The sequence below is a fragment of the Mycteria americana genome, chromosome 1, assembly GCF_035582795.1.
Source record: "Mycteria americana isolate JAX WOST 10 ecotype Jacksonville Zoo and Gardens chromosome 1, USCA_MyAme_1.0, whole genome shotgun sequence".
In the NCBI taxonomy this organism is placed as follows: Eukaryota; Metazoa; Chordata; class Aves; order Ciconiiformes; family Ciconiidae; genus Mycteria; species Mycteria americana.
Window position 1 is genome coordinate 157,060,527 of NC_134365.1, and position 22,598 is coordinate 157,083,124.

Sequence of the window (22,598 nt, forward strand, 5' to 3'; positions counted from 1 at the left end):
TATTTCAACTGGAAGAAGTTCAAGGTCTATTGTTTGTGTACTATCCACCATCCAACATTTTAATTTGCATGCTGTAACAATACCAGCAGCTAACGTGGGGACACAATTGTTTTCTTCCACAATTTTAGGAAGCCTTTTTTTTTAGTTTTCTCATTTTATGTCCTTTTATGCACATAAATTCTTCAGATAATTAAGAGAAAAATCAGGAAGACTTCTCCAAAGGTAGGGAACATAATGGGAAAACATTTGAGACCAGCATTAACATATCTCTTCTGGAATATACTTGTGCTCTCCTTATTGCCTAATTTCCACTTCACTTTTTGACTGCTAGTGGGATGACTCTGGGAGCTTTTAGTCATGTAACATTTTCTACTTTATTATCTATGAATGTTTATAATTTCCCGAAGGCAGATCATTGCACTGTCGTTTAATCTGACATTACTGGGAAGTTACATTATAAAACATTATGGTTTAAAAGTTCTTTAACATTGAAAAATAAATCTGCTGAGGATCCTTGTAAAACTTTGTCAAAAACAATTATACACATGGGCACACAGCTGAGATTAAGGGAAATCAAATGGACATGTATCAGTCAATAATTGGAATGCAAAAAGCCCAGTTTAAAATTTAGTGATAGACAATGCAGTTTTAAAGTACCACAAGTATTTATTTCCTGAGGAAAACAGATTTCTGGGAACATAACACCAATGGTGACAACCCAGTGTAGTTGTTTTGATCTGAGGCAGGTACCTGGAACACCTTTTTGGTCAGTGGGGAGAACAGTCAGTCCTAGGACACAATTCACCCCATCCTGATACTGGCATCTAAGCTGACCAACTGCGTCTCTCCCAGAAAGCACCTACTCTTAACCGTAAAGGTGAGTGGAGGTGACTAGCTTACATGCAGACATCCACCCCCTGTGGAAGTCTAAGGATAGGGAGATGAATCTCCTGATTTGCTCAATATGCAGTTAAATGGTGAAAAGTGTGTTTGCAGCAGAATGGTATTCTAGGACTTGTGGAACCAAGCTGGAAGATTGGCAATAGCCGCCAATTCTGCAGTTGTTTGCTGGGAAAACCTTCAATTCCAGGTCTTGCTCATGTTTTGGATGATCCCAAATTCCACTCTAAAAATCCAGAGTCTAGGCAGAGTCTAGAAATGGCATTTATATAATCTAATCTAAGATTTCTGTGATACAGGCACAACATCTGGCCTGCTCTTACAGACCATCAAGAGAATCTCATCAGATCTATTTCAGACATCTGAGACAAATCTCATCCTAGAAGGATGAGGGGATTAGAAAGGTAGCCTAGGGTAACTACTTGAGACGTGTCTACAGCGCAGCTGTCCCAGTTTCAGGTGAGATGAATCCTACGCTTAGTGTCCAAATCTGATCCTCAGAGCTAGCTGTGGCCTCTGATGGGAACACCAAGTGTGAGGAAAACTATTTAAAAGCAGATATATGGTGCAAACACAAAATGGGTTTTACCATTGCACTGGTACGCAAGCTCTCTGTGCATAACGTAAGGTATTGCTTAATTAGAATTAGGTTGGGGAGTCAAGGCTAAAGTATGATAATTCTGTCCAAAAATATGTAATCTAAATGAAATGTAGCCAACATGAACCACAGGGTCAGAAGGCAGCCTTTGGAGGCAAGGCTGTCTCATTTAGGCAACTGTAAGGGTAAAATTGCCTAGGTAATAGTGTCAGAAACACCAACTTCTGAGTATAACAAAATTGGGACCGATAAGGAAAAAGTAACTAGGAGTAGGCTGTTTTTTTGGGAGGAGTATAGGCAGAGAAAAGGAGGTGCAAGGGTGGTAAAAAGGTGGAAAAGAAAAAAAAGAGGAATAGGGTATCCCATTAGGAGAAGAACGAAGACAGTGAGGATATGCTAAGAGCAAGGGCAGGGACATCTGCAGGCAGCGATGATGCTGAGCTGTGGGCACAAGCCCACTGGGACCCCCCTTGGGAGAGCCCACAGGTCTCTCCACCAGGCATGTCCCCGAAAGACTTTGCTGTGGCAGGGGGGACTAAGAAGGGATAAACTTGTAAGGAAGGACAGGCTTACATCTGAATACCAATTGCAGGAAGAAAGGCAACAGAATTGTAACTCAGTAGCCCTTTTGTGTGATTTATAAGATTTCTTTACAGTACTTTTGTATGAATACTAACAATAAGCAATAGAATTGTAATTCAGTGTTTCTTGCAGTGATGTAGTTGTGAATTAATACTACTACTAACAGTGGTGTGTTATTTAGCCAATTAAAGTATTATTAGGTTCTTAGAGGAGTGTTCTTTAATCAGCAAACATCGTAAGTTACATCTGACATCTCCAGTCTAAAGGGAGAGAGTTGGATTTCCGGAGTAAGACCCCTCTACGAAGCTTTCCGTTCATCCTGGAGGCACCACAACCTCCTGTCCTTCTCTTCCTCCTGCTGGCAGGAGGGCAGTTTTGCTTCTGGTCACGCATACAAGTATGGGCTGCACCAGCCATGTGGGTTCCAGCAGACTTGCTCTGGCATCTGAAAACCAGGCAGAAACTACCACACATGAGGGGCTGGAGACAGACCCCCAGCTCTGTGGACAAGAGGCACAGATCCGCCTAGGTCCGCAGTGTTCAGAGCTAGGCATCTCTAGAGCAGACTTACCTTGCAGAGACCGGCACAGAGCAGTCCAGAACAGATTAATATCTGCAATTCACTCTCTGCCCTCATTTATTTACCAGCTTAGATATCTCCACAGGGGCCCATATGAGTATGTCTAGCTCACGGAGCCTGACCTACTGGAAAACGTGGTTACAGCTCCTTTATTTTTAAAACAGAGCTGGAGAAGATGATGGGGTAGAGGAGGACTGAGCGGAGCAGCTTTACTCTGCCCCATTCGTTGCACACAATAGCACAGCAGTCAGCACAGTCTCTTAGGAAATGGGAGACCTAACTGCAGTTCTCTGATGGAGAAAATCAAACACGCACCTGCCCCTGGGAAAGCTTTAACCAGCAGGCTGTGAACTAGGCTGGAATGGATGGAGAAAGGGAACGAGGAAAGCAGTAAATGGGAAGGGAGAAGGGGAACTTTTCCAACTCTCCTTTTAATATTGTTGGGTCACTGTGCTGGAATGAATATAAGATTGATGGTTCAAGGAACGTGAACACTACTTAAATGCAAGCAAGAGAAAACATGTAAGGAAGGGCCATCTATGTTTGTAAAGCTTGTCTATTTGCCTAGTATAAAAACCTTCTCATTTTTGTGTATGTGAAATAGCAAGCATAAAATGTGGGTGTCCCAACACAAAATCTTTTTTTGCCCTCTTGCCTTCTCATAATTTTTTTGTCCCAAAACAATATTACTTATGTTAGTACATCTTCAGCCAACAAAAGACAACTTCTCTTCTGAGAATTCATAGAGTTCTGCTTCTGACTTAAATGCAGTTTCTTTCAGCCCAACTCTTAAAAGAAACAGAAACATATATGCAGTTCTCTTTAAACTTTTCTGCACATTAATGATTTATTTTAGTACTAATCTTGGCCACGTTTGTGTAATCGTTATCTCTGCGTGCCCATTCAAGTAGCTTCACTTCAAGGGTTGGTATTGTGACAAAGAACAAAGGCAACCAGAGGACAGACCTCAAAGTACAGTTCTATGAGTACGGAAAGACCAGGAAATATAAGCCATTTCCTTACACGCAGCTCAAAAAAATTACGGAAATTATAATAAAAATATTGCAACCTGGAATCGAAAGACTCTGCACACTGACATTTTCTTTGATAAAGTTTTATAGGTTGCAGTTGTGCATTAACTTCTGTCCTGACTAGCCCCATTCTGTTCTCCCCATCTATCGCAGTGGCCCCTCCGAGCCGGCTAAGTTTCACCAAGAGAGGTTTCAGAAGGTCTGGGAGCTTGCTGAAAAGCTGAACTACGACTGGGGGTGCTAACATATTGCATGCTTCTGCAGTGTGGCAACCAGGAGCACATTCGGATGCTTCACCTGAGACTTCAGCCTGGAAGCTCTCTGTGTCACTGCCAGGGAGACCAGAGCGGCCCACACCTCCAGGATGGACCTCTGTTTCCACGTTTGACCTGCAGCTGTTGAAACTCATGTTAATTTCAAATTCGGTTTATAAGGCCCTGACTTAGAAACATTAATTTTCTGCTTCCTTCAAAAGAAGGGAGAAAAAAATAAAGTAGGAGTATGATGAGGTACTCCTGCTGTTGATGAACCAGACAGAGAGGAACTTCATTGGTTTCAAATGTAACTGCACAGTTGTATTTGCTCAAAACCAGCACTTTACTCCTTAAAGAGTCGAAAACATTTGTTGCCTGGATGCCAAACTCATTTCTCTAGAAACATCTATAAACAACCATTCAAAACAAGTATGGAGAACGCTGTCAGCGGGGGAGGCCTGGATTGCCCAGCGTCAGGCTTGGTCTGGAAAACGCTCTGTCCTCAGAGCTACAATGCCAAAGAAGGAACCAGCCATCTGAAACCACCGGCTTGCAATCCAGTAGCTACTAGTGCACTGGACAGTAAGACCACTGTGAAGACCTTAGCTGGCGAGAGAAAGGGAGAGATAAATTGGCACATTCAGAGAGGAAGGAAAAGATGTGGGTGTGGATCCTCTCTCCAACTGTTCTGAGAATTATTTTGCTAAGAAATAATTCTTTCTTTCATATTTGAATGCGAGCCAGAACCTTTTCTAGACTGGATGCATGGCAACTGGAATAATTTAGTGCGTGACCTCAATATCATATGAACTTTTATACTTCCCACCAAAAGTAGGGGGAGCCATGTATTTACACATCCTTCAATGAGAAAAAACCTGGAGGAGGAACAGGAGGAACATGAAGAGACTTACCACCAGCCATACTAAGAAAAAGCTGGTCTCTTAACAACTGCCTAATGCAGTCTTCCCAATGTGATGAGAACAGCAATGCTTGTGGCAATCAATTATGAATTATCGATTGGTGTGGAGTTTCAAAGGCCACCTCCCTCTTATGATGGAGTGGGTAGAGAAAACTGGGAGGCAGGTTGCCAACCAAGCAAGCAGCTTGCTTCAGTTCTGAGTCCTGACGGGCATGGGAACGTCAACAGAGGAGGAGTATCCAAAAGTAGCACTGCTCCCAGGGACTGGGATGCCTGTGCTCAATGTTTGGGGTGAGGGAAGGAAGGGCAAGAGAATACAAAGTCTCGGATGCTGAGAAGACCCCAACAGACAGAAACTTGTCTTCTCAAGTGTGTCTCAGCAAGCACGTTGAAGCCAGCAATGGGAAACATGAATACTGTACCTCTCAGAAGTTAAGCTATGAAAGACTTTCCTCTTATGGGCTGGCTTGTGGCTCTTAACAGTTGGACTTGATGATTTTAAAGGTCTTTTCCAACCTAAACAATTCTATGATTGTATGATTCTTGATTATATGAACTTCCTGGCATGTGACCTTGATTTGAAGGCTGCATAGTTTCATTTCAAAGTGAAACTTCACAGCTCCACATGTTCCTTTTATTTGAGGTACTATTTACCATCCCCTCTTCAAATTAAAAAGTTCTCTTGTCGCAGTCTCGAGACACTGCCTTGTAACAACTGCAGAAGTCAGACATGATACAGTGTGAACCTCCTCTTCACTTTTTCATAAAAGCATTTCTAATTTTGTGGCTTTCATCCAAACACATATTTACTCAGCAAACCAGATGGAATCCAGAAGGAGCTGCTGTGATATAGTAGGCATTAAAAAAAAAAAGTAAGGTCTTTAAGAGGCTCAGTCAGAGAGTAAATCTTAAAAGCTGTCTAAATATACAGTACAGATATTTGAATAACTGTCCAGGGGTCCTGCCCACTTGCCCAACATGAGGTTGTTTGCAAACAGTAGACTTCCGAGCAAGCAGCGTATGCCGTGTCATAGTTTTCTGTCAAGAAGTCAGTGAATGGGGGTCTCATATTTTACAGGTGATGAAGTTGGATTTGGCTGCATTTTGCCTTTTTTTCCCTCGCAGAGATGATTATATGTTATCCTAAGAAAGGGACTAGAATGTAAGATGGGAAAATCCAGTTAAAACACTTTAAAATGTCAAACAATAAAAAATAGTCACCACTATAGAAAAATTTATCACTCCTGCTTATTTTTGAAGAATGTGTAATGCCATGGGAAAGGGAATCCTAAAAAGCAGCCATGGGTCTCCGCATGAATGTGCTCCATCTCTCAGGAGCTAATGAAGGAGGGTTAAGATGCAGAGGGCTTTTCCTAGAACAAAATTGCATCCAGAGGAGGAAGAACAACGTCCTCTGGCACTTCTCTATTTGAGACAGGCGACTTAGTTGCCTCAAGGAATGACAATTTTTGTCTTAATCATCAACTAAGGCTTGAACATACACTAGCAAGAGAGAGGGGATGCTGCAGGCAAACTAAGCTCTTTGAAGAGTGTGCAGCCATAGCTGAAAATACTTCTTACATCTTACAAAGAGGCAAACGTTACATGGTCATCAGCTGACACCTATGGCCCACAGTGATTACAGAAGGACAACAAAACTGTTGCTTATGAGCACTCTGTTTTCAGTTTTACCAGTTTAAGAATCAGGTTTGCTTGCAGAAAAAACCCCCACAGATATGAGTCTAGTAAGAGTTTGAAGCTGGAAATGTATTAATAAAGGTAAGCAAAGGTACATACATTAATTATTACTATTAGTTAAGGCAAGCCCATTGGCTTCCCCAAATATAACGAGAACTTAGACACCTTGTGAATATGTAGATGCCTAAATTTAGGTGACTTCATATCAAGTGACTCTTCGCTCAAATGGGAATTTTTAGCTAAATCTGAAAGAAAGGTAGAAGATTCAGAAGTAGCTGAAGGAAAATCTGGATTGGTAAATTCAAATTTGTTTTGATATCTTGTTAAACTTGATTCCATCTTGTTAAATGCATGCTCTTAGATGCATATTATTTTAGACTATTATCTTTTCTTATGAGACAAAAGACTCTCATCTAGCATCCAACACGGCATTCCTCATCTAAAAAGATGGTGGTCTTTAGAGCGCTGGGACATCTTAACATGAGCCCTCATTCACAATACCCCATCCCTAGAAATTAAGTGTATCTCCAAAAAAGCTACTTAGGTGGTTTTAAAAAGTAGTATTGCAGGAGTCAGAAGAAGTGTTTTCTAGTTATCAGTGATGAAGAAAGCACTCTGACTTGGCAAAGTAGATGTAATCACTTGTTAGGGAGTCTGTGATGACAAGCTACACTGAAAGGCACAGTTTGTTTCTCTTTCAATTTTTATTCTATTATTTTATTTTATGCAAACCACTGTGCATTTTGTATTTGATCTGCACAAGTGTAAAGGCTTATGCAAGGCACAAGTTAGTGGACAGTGTTATCACCTCATATGTGCAGTTACACTGCACAGCGGATCAAAAATATTTTCCATAAAGGAATGAGGGTAAAGACACTGTCAGCCCTTAATCTGAATTTGGCTTTTGTCCAGTATCTTATATTACTGGAATAAAATCCCCCTTCCCATCCCTAAGAACAGAAAGGCATTTGTTCACATACTAGTAGCATAATAATGAAACGCAGCATCCACTCATTAAAGTAGCAATTTCTATATTTAACTACTTTTAGTTTCTGAAGTCTAGTCATTTTCAGTTCTGGAAAGACATCCAAATAATGATATCATTTGCTTCAAACAATAGAAAGTCTGGATACTATTCTATATATGGAGATTTTTTTTTAGTCTATTTATAAACCACGCCAGTTATTTGACCTGTCTAGTTTACTCACCTACGTAAATTGGCAGACTCAGGAAACTTACTTAAGAACATATTATTCTTAGTGATTGCTAAACCTTAAAAGTTGCTAAATTATACTTCAGATATGCATCCAGTATTTCTGAAAACTCATCTGCACCTATTACACCGAGAACAAACCAACCTGCCAATGTAGGAAAGATTTTTGCTTTTGAACCAGCAGCAATGCAATTGCATTAGCCCTGCTCGTGGGGAAAGGACTGATAGAAACCAGCCGTACAGCTGTTTGCATGGCTGTATTGTCTATATTTGTTCAGTGCAGTGCAATGGTACCAGGGTTTCCCAAAATGTAAGTATAACCACCGAGATTTTATTCCAGTCTCATGTTTTCTATGATTACTTTCAAATGCTTGATTGCGTATGAACTGCATTTATAAATTGAATTAGTTAGTTTTCCTCTGAAGAATAGCTGTTTTACAGCCGTAACCTGCTGACCTGGTTCTTATGCATTCAGAGATCCTGGGAGGGTTTTTTTCCCCCTTGGGAGGGGTGAGGTTGGTGACAGTTTTTAATGGCCTCTTTTAATCCTGTTGTGCCTGCAGAATCAACTATAGCAGAGAAAGAGAGAGAGCTGAGTTTAAGTTCTTCCTGCAGAATTATTTACTAAATTGTAATTAGAAATATATACCAAGAACTGGAAGTATGGACCTATCACTGAGAGCATGATTTGAAAGGAATGGATTTGCACAGGTTTATTGGTGATGGCACAGATGGACTGACACTGCTTTTATCATACATGCTGATGGGTAAGTCTAGTCCAGTATAACGCTTACAGCCCTGGCTCAGTGTTCAGAGTTGGCTGTTGGACAAATTACTGTACGGGAAATATTAAATGTGGAAATTTGCTGTGCAATTTTTCAGAACTGCTCCTTGGGACTGGACTGGTATTTCCTTAAAAGTAAGAAGAATGGATATGAGATTTGCAAACTGGAAACAGAACTGCATTTGATGATGGAAGTGTTTACTGCTAACTGCTTGGTCAGATGCAACACCCACCATTTCCTTTCTATTTCAGTCAAGAAAAAGCCCATGAGAACTAGCTTTCTTACTGACCCATTTCTCTTTTCAGTTTAGAATTCAAAACTTAACCTCCTCTGTGAGCCTTCTCCTCTCTGCTCTGAGTTGATCAGTGTTGCCACTGGTAAAAGCCTTGGGTAAAGCAGATTGTTATAGGGGGTATACTGGATAAAGACGGTATATTAGAGGATCTGACATATCAGGACTATATGCAGACCTCTGTGAAAGTTTTGCTATTTGCAAAGGGGTAAAGGCAGGTAATCTAAAATACAGAAGAAGGTGTTCAGAAAAAAGATCAATCTCTTCCTTGTGGATATAAAAACTCATAGTCAACTATTAGTGATAATCTCCTTTCTCACCCATATACTTTTGATTACCAAAATGTCTTGATATATTTTCTCATAAGAGAAAAGAAGGGACCTGCAAAAGCTCCTTTTTTTTTTTTTTATATTTTGCAAATAAGATGTCCCAACATGCATAAGAAACACCTGAAAAATTCAAACCGGAGAAGCATTATAATTCCTGCTCATAAAACTTACATGATATATTTCGATCCCCACTTCTACCAAAAAGCTGTTTTAGTTAGTTACCTCCTCAGGAGACAAAATCTATAGCTAAACAGAATGTTTATTTTGTGTATTTGTATCTGTAGATGTCAAAATCTGAAACCTGGAATGGCCAAATTAAGTTCTCCTGGATACTAAAAAATAAGTAACAGCTAGTTTTTTCTTTGGCTATTTTTTCATCCTTCATACCCGCTTCTACATAAATTTCATGGGAGGGGTGGGAAGGTTTTGTTGGGGGGGGGGGTTCAATTTCCTTCAAAATATCCAATCGACTATACAAGAATATTACGACAGCCACACTGTGAAACTTTGGCTCAGGAGAAGATAATGTAGAATTTACATTTACCCAGAATAAGAAAAAAGGGCTCATCTTTCCCATATGTACCACTGAGTTGTGACTTACAACCTGCTTTGGTTCAGTTCAGCAGCTGGGCTGATTTCTGCAATGCTGCAGAACTGAGTTAAATGCACTTTCCCAGAGTCGCAGGGATGAGTCACTGGTTCAGCTTGGTCTAGGACCCAAGACCTTCCTGCCTCCCAGTTCATTTCCCTAACCAACAGACAAACACTGTCTGCATTGCTGCAATAAGTCTTGTGGCTCAGTCTCCACACTAAAAATGCTCTTATCACAGTACAAACAACTAACATACTGAGATTATAAACAACCAAATATCAAGCTTCTTTAAACTGACTTAAGTGATGTCATTTGGCTTCTCTTTCACATTCTTTTTCATTATATGCTTGTCTTTTTGCAAATGGATCTATAAAAATCCGGAAATGTTCATGCCTTGGCAGTAAAGAGTAGAAAACAGACAATAAAGTAAGGAATACACCTATAGTTCACTGTATCAGAAATGAGATGGGCTTGATTCTTAGAAGAGGTAGAGCAGACCCTGCAGCGCTCATCAAGCTCAAAGGTCTTAGCAACTGGTAACTGATGCTTTATTCAGAACATGTTTCCTGTATAAACTGTACACCCCACCTAACTCAGGAAGAATAACTCTGAATTAGAAATCCAGCAGAGGCAACCAGCAGACTGGATGTATGTATTCAGCTTTGCCATAAGCAGCTTTCTATGAAACTCCTCATAGGTGTTGTCAGCTCAAAATATTGATTTTGAGACAGAATGCCCAAAGCCCAAGAATGGATCTTAGGAACACTTTATCAGCAACGGTGTGGAAATAGCCTGAGACTGCAATGTTCATGTTAAAGGGTCACAATATTTCTCCAAAAAAATCCAAGCTTTATCTCCTTGCTTGCCTCCCTGAAACTTCACAGATCGTATCTCATGCCTCTGGTTGGAACAGATCTTCAGATTAGAGACCAGTAACGAGACTGTCGATGTCTTGGGCAGGTACCACGTTATTAGGGCAGTGGTCAGGCCTCTCTAAGATCCAAAACATAAAAACCCAGTGGCTTTTGCCTGACATAAGATGCAAGACTGCTAAACTCCAAAGCCTGGTAGAGGAAAACAGCTCTCCACATGTAGACTGAGGAATCAGGACTCTGGTGAATCATTATCATAGGTATGGCTCTACCACTGTCAAGACTCTTCTCCAGGGGCCCTTTGCTCTCCCACACAAAACCACAGCTTCATTTTTGGGCATCAGAAGGTAACAGAAAAATCACATATTTGTCTTGTCTTTCTTTTCCCTGATCATGGAAAAGTCAGTATCTACATCGTATTTTGTGAGCAGGATAGATCTCAAATTACATTGCTGGAAGAACTCTGCTATGTTTCCATTCCTAGCAGAATCCTCTCTCACCATTTACTTTTGAAAAAGAGACTCAATGGTTGAACTGCGGAAAGCATGGTAAAATAGCTTCATTGCTTCCTCTTCACTAGATCTTTCCTTCTGTGTTCTTTTTTTCCAGCCTCTAATAAATCATTCCAGTTGATTTTTGAAAGGCAGGTCATTTTTATTAAAAGGTAACCATACTGACACATGCTGAATCAGTAACGGGGTTTCGAGTCCTATCCCACTTTCTCAGCAACAGCTGTTGTTCACAGATGGATCTCACTAAGCACACATTTGAGGGGCTAAGCACTGATTGTTCAATGCCTGCAAGCTGCATAACTACAGCCTCATTTCTCCATCTAATGAGATTAGCAAAGGTCCCCAGAAAATTCCCACTCTGTTTACATTGCTTAGTTTGTAATCTCTTCCCTTTTGTATCCTGAAAGGTAAGAAGAGGGTTTCCCTAGTCGTCAGATCCTGGAACCTGTTTAACTGAATTGGAAAGATGCTAAAACAAGTCTTGGAGGCATTTACTCCAAACCTCATCCTCTTGATTTCCTTAGTGTGTACTTACACGCAAGTGTAATTCATTTTCCAGCTGTGAAGTATAATAGTTTTTCTTCTGGCTCTTTTTCCTTACTTTTCTGTTTCTTCTGATGAACTGGGTTCCACTCAGGCAACTGATTCTCAGTAGCAGGAGATCCCAGATCAGCCAGTACCTTTGTTTCAATTTCAGTTTTTCTGCTGAAGTACAATCTTTTAGCACAGTTGGACCATTTCTCTACAGCTCCCAGTTTTCATGGAGCCAACTGTTCACACAGTCCATTCAGAATGTTTATTCTGCAGTTCTTATTTCAATTTTCCCAGACTTTTTTGACTGCTGCCCATTACCTTCCCTATGCATACACGTGCTTTTTCCTTCTCTCTGTACAACACCTAGGTCACCAGATCATTTGGAGAACTCCCTAAAGTAGATTACAGTCACACTAACAACCCTTATTTGTGGCATTAGTGATTCCTGCTGTCCACTGTTATGCAGAACACTGGCTTTAGTAGCTTAGGAGAGTGCCTCTTCCTGCTGGTGTTCCTGTGCTTCTATATTATACATGAACCAGATTTTGGAGTCTAGGTCACCACTGATGCAGCTGGGCAAGATACTAAGAATATGGCCATGACAAAAACAATCCTTGAAGACTCGGTATGGTTAGAATAAAGCCCCCTTATGAATTTCCCTTCTCCTGCTTACTGAGAAAGGGTATCTACAGTAACACATTTCCCAGAAACTCCTGTGACTTCCCGATGCCCTGCTTCTTCTTACTCATCCCCAAAAACTACCTTCCAGTGCAAATAGCCAGTAGCTCTGAACTCAGTTGTTCCACTAAATCCAACCATATCCCTTAATCATGGAAACTGAGCCTCTTGTTGCATACTGGAGAACTTCATAAAGTGTGATGTTCTTGGCTGTGAATTCCTGCTACTATGTGAGCTAGGATTCATGGCAAATGTGAAAGTTTTTTCTGCTGCTGCTGTTTTTTAGTATCTTTAGGTAACTAAGAAAACATTAGTTCTTGTGTTTTCCTCATTAAGCCACAGCAATAATATAAAAATCACGTAAAGAGCTACTCCTAAAATCTCGCAATAGCAGAAACCCTCATCCTCCACACGAATTTACTCATTAAGCTCCTATAGACCCAAACCCCAGTATGCTAGTCTTTGTACAAAACCACAACAAATGTGACTATTACCCGACACTGGTAATAGTCTAACTCTCTCCTGTCATCTTCTTCTAGCAACAGGGGACCTAGATGAAACATGACTTACGTGACTGAAGACAACTGTTTATGCCAGATGCTGAAAGAGCAATAGGATGCATTACACAAACAATTCTCGGGTCTTGTATTTTGACCCAAAACACAAATTACTAGCCACCCCTGTTTCCTATCTTATCTTTTTTTAACAATTCTATGCTTTCGGGGGGAGAGCAGTACAGTGCTGACACGCTTTGCTGTGTCTGTTTTGCTAAGAGTAGCTGGCACAGCTGGCAAAAGGGAGGTTAACTGACTTCTCACTTCCCCCCCCCCATCCCAGGAAGGCAGTAGGAAAAAAGGAATTGTTCTTCCGAATTGCACATCCGTCCTGTCTCCTCCTGGGAAGAGACAGCTATTTCTTATCTTGGCTGTTTTACATCACTGAAATGTGAAGGCAGAGTTCAAAGGAAGGAAATCCGAGAAAAGAGACACCTCTATGTTTCAGAGCATTGAAGGGAACTGCTGTCTACGTACCAGAAGAAGGGTGGGGTGGTTAGTGGTGGTGGGGACAAGAATGTTGTAGCTAATGGTGAGCTAGAAAACCTCCACTGACAGAAAAATAAAACTTTTTGGCGAAACGGAGATCTTTGATCTGCTATCTGCTCTTTATACTTTTGAAAAAGACATTTAAATAAATACCTTTACATTATTTCAGCCTACAAACTTCTTGTCAATAGTGATTGTCCTCTGAAATCCTAAAGAAAAGATGCGGCTGTCTGTTATTCATGCTTCAAAGATAGAAAGGAAAGAAAAACATCCTTTGTGCACTATTCTAGGACACACTGCCCCTGGAAATAGGGACTTATGGCTAAATCTAGTATAAATATTGTCATTTGGTAATACTTCAACAAATGCTTAATTTAGCCTTCCCACTGGGGATCATAAATGAACACATGAGTTCTCTGAGAAGACACAAAGAAATTTTAATTATCCCATTTAGGAGGAGCTCTGTTTAAAGGACACAGACTTGAAATACGTGAGTGGCAAACTTCAAAAGATCTGGAGCTAAAGATAAGCACGCAAAACTAAGAGTACTTATGTGAAGCTTATCTGGACTATTTGATGCTCTGCAAGACGGTACCAGAAATCATGTACCAGCAGGTCTTCTGCAGTAATTTCAGAACTTCCTTTCAGGCTAGAAACTTGATCTGTTTGGTGGCAATTCCTCACCTCTGGACCTTGGATAACACTGAGAGCGTGGCACGAGAACACGAAACTCAGTAACTTAAGGAACTCCTGTCATGGAAGTGCTATCTGGGCATTTCAGAACTCAAAACTCCTCAAGCAGCAATGGGAGCTTGGACAGACTCGGCCAGTTTCTCCTGTGAAAGCAGACGGTCTGAAGAGCAGCCCTTTCCCAAGAACTCCCGCGGACAACAAGTCTTCTCCACAGCCTAGAGAAGGAACATCATCTGTTGGCATCCGCTAGCAAGAGAAGGGAACAACGGACCAGGCTTTATCAGGCTTAACTGAACATTTATTTTCTAGCATTTTGGGCCTTTGTGTTAAAAACAACTAAGTTAAAAAGTGTAGAAAATGGTATGCACAAACACGTTCGCAAAAACTTGGGTAACTTCCCTGGGGTAAACAGTGCTCCTAATAAACTGCTCTGGTCCTGAGAAAGGGAAGAATGTCTCTATGTGGGGAAAAAGATTCCAAGCAGATTATTTCTTCCTTTCTTTTTTTCCCTTTAGGAAAGAAAGAAGACTTAATTCAGTAAGCCCGTTCCGCGTGGCTGGGGCTCTGCGTGGATCCCCGCACCGCTGCACTTTCTGTAAAGGACCAGAAACACCGCAGGGAGGGCTGCGCGGTCGCTGGAGAGACCAGAGAAGGGAGTAGTCAGGAAGCTGGCTGCCGGCGCAGCAGTCACAGCTAGCAGCGGCACCAGCGACTAATGGCAAAACCAGTAGCAGAGCTCAGCGCGGCAGAACACGGGCGGGAATTGGGGCCGGAGCAGGTTTGGCTGCAGACGGCGCCCAGCCCTGCGAGACCTGGGCACCCTGCTCCTGCAGGCTGGGGGGACGGGGGGGAAATGGCAAGCCACTGCAGCCATCACCCCCAGCTCCCGGAGGACGGTCTGATGCCGCGAACATACTCCATGATGGCAGTTTTGCCTCCTGCTGTGGATTACTTAGGTTTTCCAAAATGACGTATGATTAATTGGGAGGTAGAAAGAACAGGGAAGTGTAAAGATTTATTTATTTAGGCCCTTTAGTTTGATTCATTGTTCCTGCGGAGGGAAGTACTGCTCAATAAGAGAGCGTAATTTAGATTGCCAGATTTCTGGGTGGAGGCTCAAACTGATGCAGTTTGTTTGGCTCTGCAGGTTGGGTTGGGTTTTTTTTTTTTGGTGAGGAGAGCTAAAATTGATTCTGACCTATACTGCTTCTTGCCAGAGAGGTTTCTCTGACGTTGAATTCCCTGTTGGGTTAGACATCAGTCTACCTGAATGATGTGGACTTCTAAAGAACCAGTGCATCATACAAGCAGGTATCAAATCTAGACACATCGCTACCTCATACATAGATGGACGTGATGAAGTGTAATTTATCACTTGGATAGCTCAGCCAGGAAAGGCTGCTATTGCAATCACATTGTCAAATTACACTTCTGCCAGTGGAATACCTCTATGCAAAAAATACAAATTGGGAACAGTACAGGCTTTGCCTTTCTGGCTTTATCTACAATAGAAGGTTTTGTCAGCAAAACATATATATGTAATCCACAGATGGCTGGATTGCAGACCTGGCTAAAGATCGCTTAAATATACACTTACACTTACCTAGGTGACTAAAAGGATGCAACTGAGATGGCACAATGCAACACCTCGTCCAAGTAACGTCCATTACTTCATAATAATAAGCTTACATGTAAATATTAAATGCCATAACTCAAGTACATGCTTAGATATTACATGTTTTTGATTGAGTTTTTGGTTTTGAGAAAGATCATATGAACTATGCTAATTTATTCTCCATATTAATTCAGATATGTTGCTTTTTAAAAAATCATTTCTTTATTTTCCTTTTTGGAAAGAAACTCTAGTGAAAACCGAAATTCCAGAGGAATTTATTCTTTTTGGAGAGCTAGCTGTGAAAACATGCAGAATTTTCTGCTTTCCCATAATAAAACTTCCTTGGCCTCTAACACCAGAACTATCCGTTCCTCCAAGTGCAGAACACACTAATAAAATATTTATCGTCTAGGAAAGACATCGGCAGTGTTTTTCATACCATCTGCATTCTGACTCCGGGACCTCTCAAGAGCTGAGCAAGGGTGCTGCTTGGACGGCTTTCAAAAACGGGGCAAAGAGTGCTTGACATGCCACGGGAGGTGAAGAGTCTGTGAGCCGAACAGTCACTCACCCCCACTATCCCAGTGCACCTCGGCCCATGTCCGCAGCCTGGATATCATGTTCCAGCTTTGATAAAGGCACCCTCCTTGCCCATACTTCTACAGTAGCACCAAAAGCATTAATTATTTCTGATTTGCAGTGCTGAAACCGTGTTAGTACGTCAGGCACTTTGTTTCATCCTAAAGAAGCTCTGTTGCCATAACGTAGTACCTGCGGCATGTATTTTGTGGTGTGGTTCAGTCCCAGAGCTCAGGACACGTACTTTGCGTTTGCTTGCTGCAGGGCAGGTGTCCATCCTACCTAAATAACTCCGGCTGCAAACAGTAGCATCTGAGGAACTGATCAAGATCAGTACTACCAAACATTTTCATCATGCTGGTATTTAACAGCACATTACACTTCTAGTAATTCTTAAGCTGAAAGTTCAATATAGTGTCTAAAAATGCATTTATATGCTTTCTGCTACTGTTTTTTTGTAATCCTTGGGCTCAAAAATAGCAAAAATTAATTGTGTGTGGTAGGAGACAGCAACAACAGTATCAGAACACATAATAGCCTTTAGTCAGCAAAGGCAAAGTTGGGAAAGATAATACTGGTGTTAATTTTGATTTTTTTTGTACTCAAACAAAAAAGTAAACTTGATTACAAAGAAAGTTTTTCCCAACTTCAGCTACATGTTTTAGCTCTATACAGTCAGGTCAGAAAAAGTTACATGAATGCAACATACTTTCTATGTAAATGCAAAGCGTAGAAAACTTCAATATCAAAATGATAGATCACTTGAGTTATTCATTTCTTCTCTCTGAGTAGGACAAAAATGTTTTCCAGATATTTTTCCATGAAATGTATTAAATGCGTTCGAAACGTGGCTTCCTTTCTTTTAGATTAAAAGTAGCACACACCTTCAGGAAAATAGCAATAATAGAAAGGTCAGGCAACTTTCTTTTCCATGCCTCCACGCAGGCTCAAGGCGCCCGGCCTCCGAGACACCTCCGCCTCAGGGAGGCTTGCCCAGCCCCGCTTTGCTGGGGAGATCTGATAAGGCTTTGAGGTGGATTGACAGGACTGCAGGCCATGAAGACCAGCAAGGCTGTTCCAGCTGTCTCCCAAGTATAGCTGGAGCCTGCAGACACTACTGCTGTAGCACAGCCTTCTGCATCAGATGGCTAGTCAAAAGCAGAGGAGCATCAATGGAATACGAGAGGCAGTTTTAGTATCGCTTTGCTGTCTGATCTCGTTGAGGCTACTGCCTTTCCATGGAGGACTTCTGTCTTGTTTGACAAAATCCTCTCCTGCACTGAAGTTTTTTTTCTCTTGGCATTCAACTGCTCCCTTTCTTTAGGACACGGCAACATCTACTGTGCGAGGAAAACAGGAGGTACCACAAGCAGCATGTGGAACAGGTTCCTGGCTAGCAATGCAGAAAACAAGAACATTCTTCACTTGCTTGCTCATTTGCAAAAGAGCGAATACTGCTGAGAGCTCCCAAGCCTCTGTTATCTCTGTGACTGATCCTTGGTGAACAGCCGGCAGCAAAATGAACTTTCCAGGGTGGCTGAATATCAAATAAATGTGGGTTGCCTGGACTAGAGAACAGCACCATTACCACTTAACTTGTTATGACAAAACGAGTTAGCGTATTTGTCATTCTTTACTTGATAAATGTAAGCAGACACAAGGGGTGTGTAGGGACATAACATCATTTTCTTCCATTTCTCAAAAATAGCAAAGCTAAATATCTTCTCTGTAAGTGCAGCATATTCTAAAATTAGATAAACAAAGACTGCAGAAAGGTTTCTGGGACTTCGTTTGCTAAGTAAATAATGGAAAGAATGGTTCCCTCCATCCTTCCTGTTCTCCTAGATGCCTAACAGTCAGCAGGTAGATGGAAAGAGAGTTGTAGTTAAGAAACAGGGAGCTGAGTTACATCCAAGTGAAAAAAATGAAAGAGGAGCTCCTGAACTGAAAGAAACCGAACTTCAGTGTTAAAGTAATATTACATAGGGGGGTTCCCAGACTTGCTTGAATACGGCAGCAACTCTTGCTATCATAAGTGGGTGTATCTATTCTTTGAATTCACAAATGAATTTGAATTCACAAATCCAAACCTGTGCAATCACTTCCTTCATCCTCCTGTTATATACACTCGCTCCCATAACACCCTAGCTCCAGCATCCTCAGCCGGAGCTGCAGATATCCTATGGGCTTCTTTGCAGTATGTCTGTGCTAGTAGAAATGGGTACTTCTCATTTTGCCTACAGGCAGACGGCAACTCAAGTGAGCAGAGCTGGAAGCCGCCACCAGCCATCAGCCGCCAGCAAACATGTACCACTTTCAAACAGTGTGCCTATATGGCTATTCGTAAAATAAATAGTCTGGGGATCACACAGGGAACTGCAATAAAAAGAAAATGGGAGTTATACCCATTTGGACTGAAAAACAACAGTCACAAACATTTGGCTCCTTAATGCAGCCCAAGTCACGAAGCAGAGGTGAAACCAGCCTGTTTGCAGGTTGAGCTTTGGTATTAGAGATCTGGAGTCCCCTCGCTTGTGTTGGTCCATGAAGGGAAAATGTTAATCAGTGCTAGTCCTGAGACTTGTGTATGGGAAGGCCACAACAATAAAGCAGATACTTTGGAATATTCATATTACATAACTGCTGTAAAGAAGAGGTAGCTGTAATGGCAGGAATGGGTTGGAGAGAAAAAATGCGATGACTTGCAGAAAGGGGGATTAGGAAACCTAAAATCTCAAGGAACACATTCAGAAAAAAGAAACATCATTTGACTGGTACTCTGAATTTTCTGCCTGCGCTAAAAAAAGAATCACATTAACTTCTGTGCTACTGCTTTTTCTTAAGCAGAGGTATGCAAAGCAGCTTTAAACTTATCTCTTATCTCTATGCTTGCTGTATATGGAATTTTCCAGAGGAATTTGTCTAGCAGATGTTTTTAACTAGAGTTGGTTAAAAGCGTGATGAAGCCACAGCACGGAAAATAAATAGCAGTGTTCTGACACTAGGAACCCAGTTGTCGTTGTTAGTGATGAAGAAAGAAAACTGCCTGTCCTGAGCAGGAATGCTCTGGTGGTCTCAGTAAAATCTAAGACGGAGGAAAACAAGTTGGACCGAGTGGCCAGGGAAGCACAAGTATTGCCTCATATACCTTCAAATTACAATAAGCCTTCATCAGTTATTCAGCAGTCTTCAGTATCAGATTTTAGGAGCGCTTGCTATGTATCTGGAAAATAAAATGTCTGGAAAAAGAAACTGCCTCTCACCCAACTGGAAACTAAGAATGAAAGGCTGGGGTCCTTGGGCCTTTAAGATGGAAAGCATTTATCCTACAGAGGAGTTGTTCTTCTTAATTAAACTACTGAAGATAGTCACAGGGGACACAGAGGGGCAGGGAGGGAGAAGGAATTGGGCTCCCTGCGCATTTCATGCTACCCGTGTAGCTTGTTTCTTCCAGGCTGAGGAAGGAAAATGCCTGGAGGAAGAAATGGGGAGGAAATTCTACAGGGAATTTTGAAAATATTTCCTTCCCTCAGTTTTCTCATGGAAGAGGGGGACCTGAACTCTTAAAGATAAAATAAATGTTCCATGAAGCCTCATATGAATCAACTTCTTGTCAAAAAAGAGTGCTCTTCTACATGCAACACTTAAAAAAGTTCCTACGGAACAATTTAATATAATTAGTTCCATCCAATCTGCAGAACTCCACCGCTGATGTGCTGCTTTCGCAATACCAGAAGCAAAATTGAGCATGACTGAACTCTTTTCCTGCAATGTCATGTTGCTATACAAATAGTAACTGGCTTCAGGCTAAACATCGCGCTGCCCTTTGAGTCCAGGTTAGCCTGTGCGGGGTGGCTGCACTCTCGGGCCTCTTTGGACAGGCAATGAATGGACACTGTGGGTGGTAGGTTCCCACAGTGCTAATGGTCACAGAAAAAAATGAAGCAAGACAGAGGGCAGGGGAGGAGGAAAAAGAAAGTAGGACCAAGAAGTGGAAATCCATTATATGTCCACAAAGCTCAAAGGGAAAGAATAAACAAAGCACTATTATTCCTTCTGTGTCTGGGTTTTTTTTATAATTCATTTTCTCAGTGTTTTTTTTCTTTTACTAGATTTCTTTCATTCTCCTCTCTCCTGATCTTTCTTTAGCAAAGAAATACCATGTTGAGATGCACTCGGGCTTAAAAATGATTAAAAGAACCACACTGTACTTATCCTTCCAAGTGTCCCTTTGTGGGGAGGCACTTCCCTGCCTCCCTGCTGACTGGGCTGTTGGGCCAGGTAGCAGACACGGGGCATGGTGCACTTCACTTCAGCAGGTACGCTCCCTCCTCCACTTGACCCCGGATCACCGCAGAGCGTGCACCAGGGGCGTCACACATCCTTCGGGGAACCCCGAAGGCATTCCCTGAAGGACAGTTCCCTGTCCCCTGGCACCAGGCGAGGGCTGAGCCAAAGCCGCCTCAGGAGAGGCCACGGGAGACGCTGATAGCTGCTGGCAGCAGCTTCCCCCGGTGGGCAGCTCGCCCCAGAGACGCGTTTGAGAAGGCGGAAGATGTCTCTCATTACAGGCGTGTGATCGCAATGCAACACAGCTAAGTTGTGCCCTGCAGGTTCTTTACAAACGAAAGCCTCACAATGATAAATAAAAGTGCCTGGGGATTTAATATGCTTGGAAGCAAAGACCTGAGTCCACGTTAACATGCACAAGCCAGCAGTGTTTTCTAAACGACAAGAGGCTATGGAAGATAGACACCTCTTCCTCCTGGAAGAGGCTATGGAAGATAGACACCTGGAAGATGAGGTGTGCTGTTGTGACACCTCAGAAGGGCCCGCTGACACTCATTGCTGCCTGTGCAACCAGGGAAGGGACACGGACATCTCCAGAGGACAACCGGGTCCAGCTGTTGTGCCCCTCTAGGCACCCACCATGCAACAGGCTCAGCTGTGCCCGGCGGGGACCCCCTCCCCGGCAGCCAGCCTAGACCTACTGCAGAGCCCCTCCATGGCTAACACTGGGCGAGGGGAAGCCAAGCCTTTTAAAAACCCGACTTCTCCGAAGCATCTCACATTGGACATTTACTCTTGGCAGTACTTTGACCATTATGAAGGGGAAAAACCTTGTATTAATGAGTTTATCAGGTCCGCAACAAGGTTTTCAGCTGCAGAGCATCTTTTGTTCACTTTTCCTGGCAATAAGGAGAAATGCTTGGATTAGCAGCAAGCAAAAGGAGTGACGGATGTCTGTGGTATACATTTAGAAGTATGAAAAGAAATGCAAGGATTAGAAAAATATGCCTGATAATGTTCCAATTTATTTGAGAAGCTTCACTTTACTGTCGTAAGCGTGGAATTAGTTTCTATAATGGAGTTTCCAGGAGATCCTATTATTATATCATAACCACTTAATTTACAGTACTTGAGGGAAGGCTTTCTTCTGTTTCTTGGGATACCTCCCAGGAGAACCTGGCACTGGAATGCTTGAGTCAGCAAATACTTATTTTTGGTAGTACAACTTTCTTTCCAGCAAATGTGTGACCTATGGTTATTTTTTGCAAAAGAAGAGATTTAGAACTACCTATCTGCATGGTATCCTTTAATAGGCTGAAAAAAAAAATTACTTTCCCTAAAAGAAAACTTTGAAATATACTAAATTTTGTGAGTTATTAGAGTATAATTGAAGAAGGCATCATTTTCCATGCAGGATGAATGACATATTGTGCTGGTTTTGGCTGGGACAGAATTAATTTTCTTTATAGTAGCTAGTATGGGGCTATGTTTTGGATTTGTGCTGAAAACAGTGTTGATAATACAGGGATGTTTTAGTTGTTGCTGCACTGGTCAAGGACTTTTCAGCTTCCCATGCTCTGCCAGGTGCACAAGAAGCTGGGAGGGGGCACAGCTGGGACAGCTGACCCCAACTGACCAAAGGGCTATTCCATACCATATGGCGTCATGCTCAGCATAGAAAGCTGGGGAAAAAGAAGGAAGGCGGGACATTCGGAGTGATGGTGTTTGTCTTCCCAAGTCACCGTTACGCGTGATGGAGCCCTGCTTTCCTGGGGATGGCTGAACACCTGCCTGCCCATGGGAAGCAGTGAATGAATTCCTTGCTTTGCTTTGCTTGCGTACGTGGCTTTTGCTTTCCCTATTAAACTGTCTTTATCTGCATCCATGAGTTTTCTCACTTTTACCCTTCTGATTCTCTCCCCCACCCCACTGGGGGGGGAGTGAGCGAGCGGCTGGGTGGGGCTGAGTTGCTGGCTGGGGGTAAACCACGACACATACACAAGTGTGTA

The 22,598-nt window shown here is 42.1% G+C and overlaps 1 protein-coding gene and 1 long non-coding RNA gene across 4 annotated transcripts in view; one reads left to right on the forward strand and one right to left on the reverse strand.

The window, feature by feature from the left end:
- COL4A2 (collagen type IV alpha 2 chain) overlaps window positions 1–22,598 on the reverse strand; it is a 146,290-nt gene that overhangs the window by 105,976 nt on the left and 17,716 nt on the right. The gene's annotated exons all lie outside the window — the stretch shown is intronic.
- Window positions 7,840–14,077, forward strand: LOC142421291 (uncharacterized). Of its 2 annotated transcripts, XR_012778864.1 has the most exons (4): window positions 7,840–8,085; window positions 8,339–8,542; window positions 8,658–8,694; window positions 12,909–14,077. It is a non-coding gene; the product is annotated as an uncharacterized LOC142421291 (long non-coding RNA). The 2 variants fall into 2 exon arrangements; XR_012778863.1 differs by lacking the exon at window positions 12,909–14,077 and having other exon boundaries at window positions 8,658–9,605.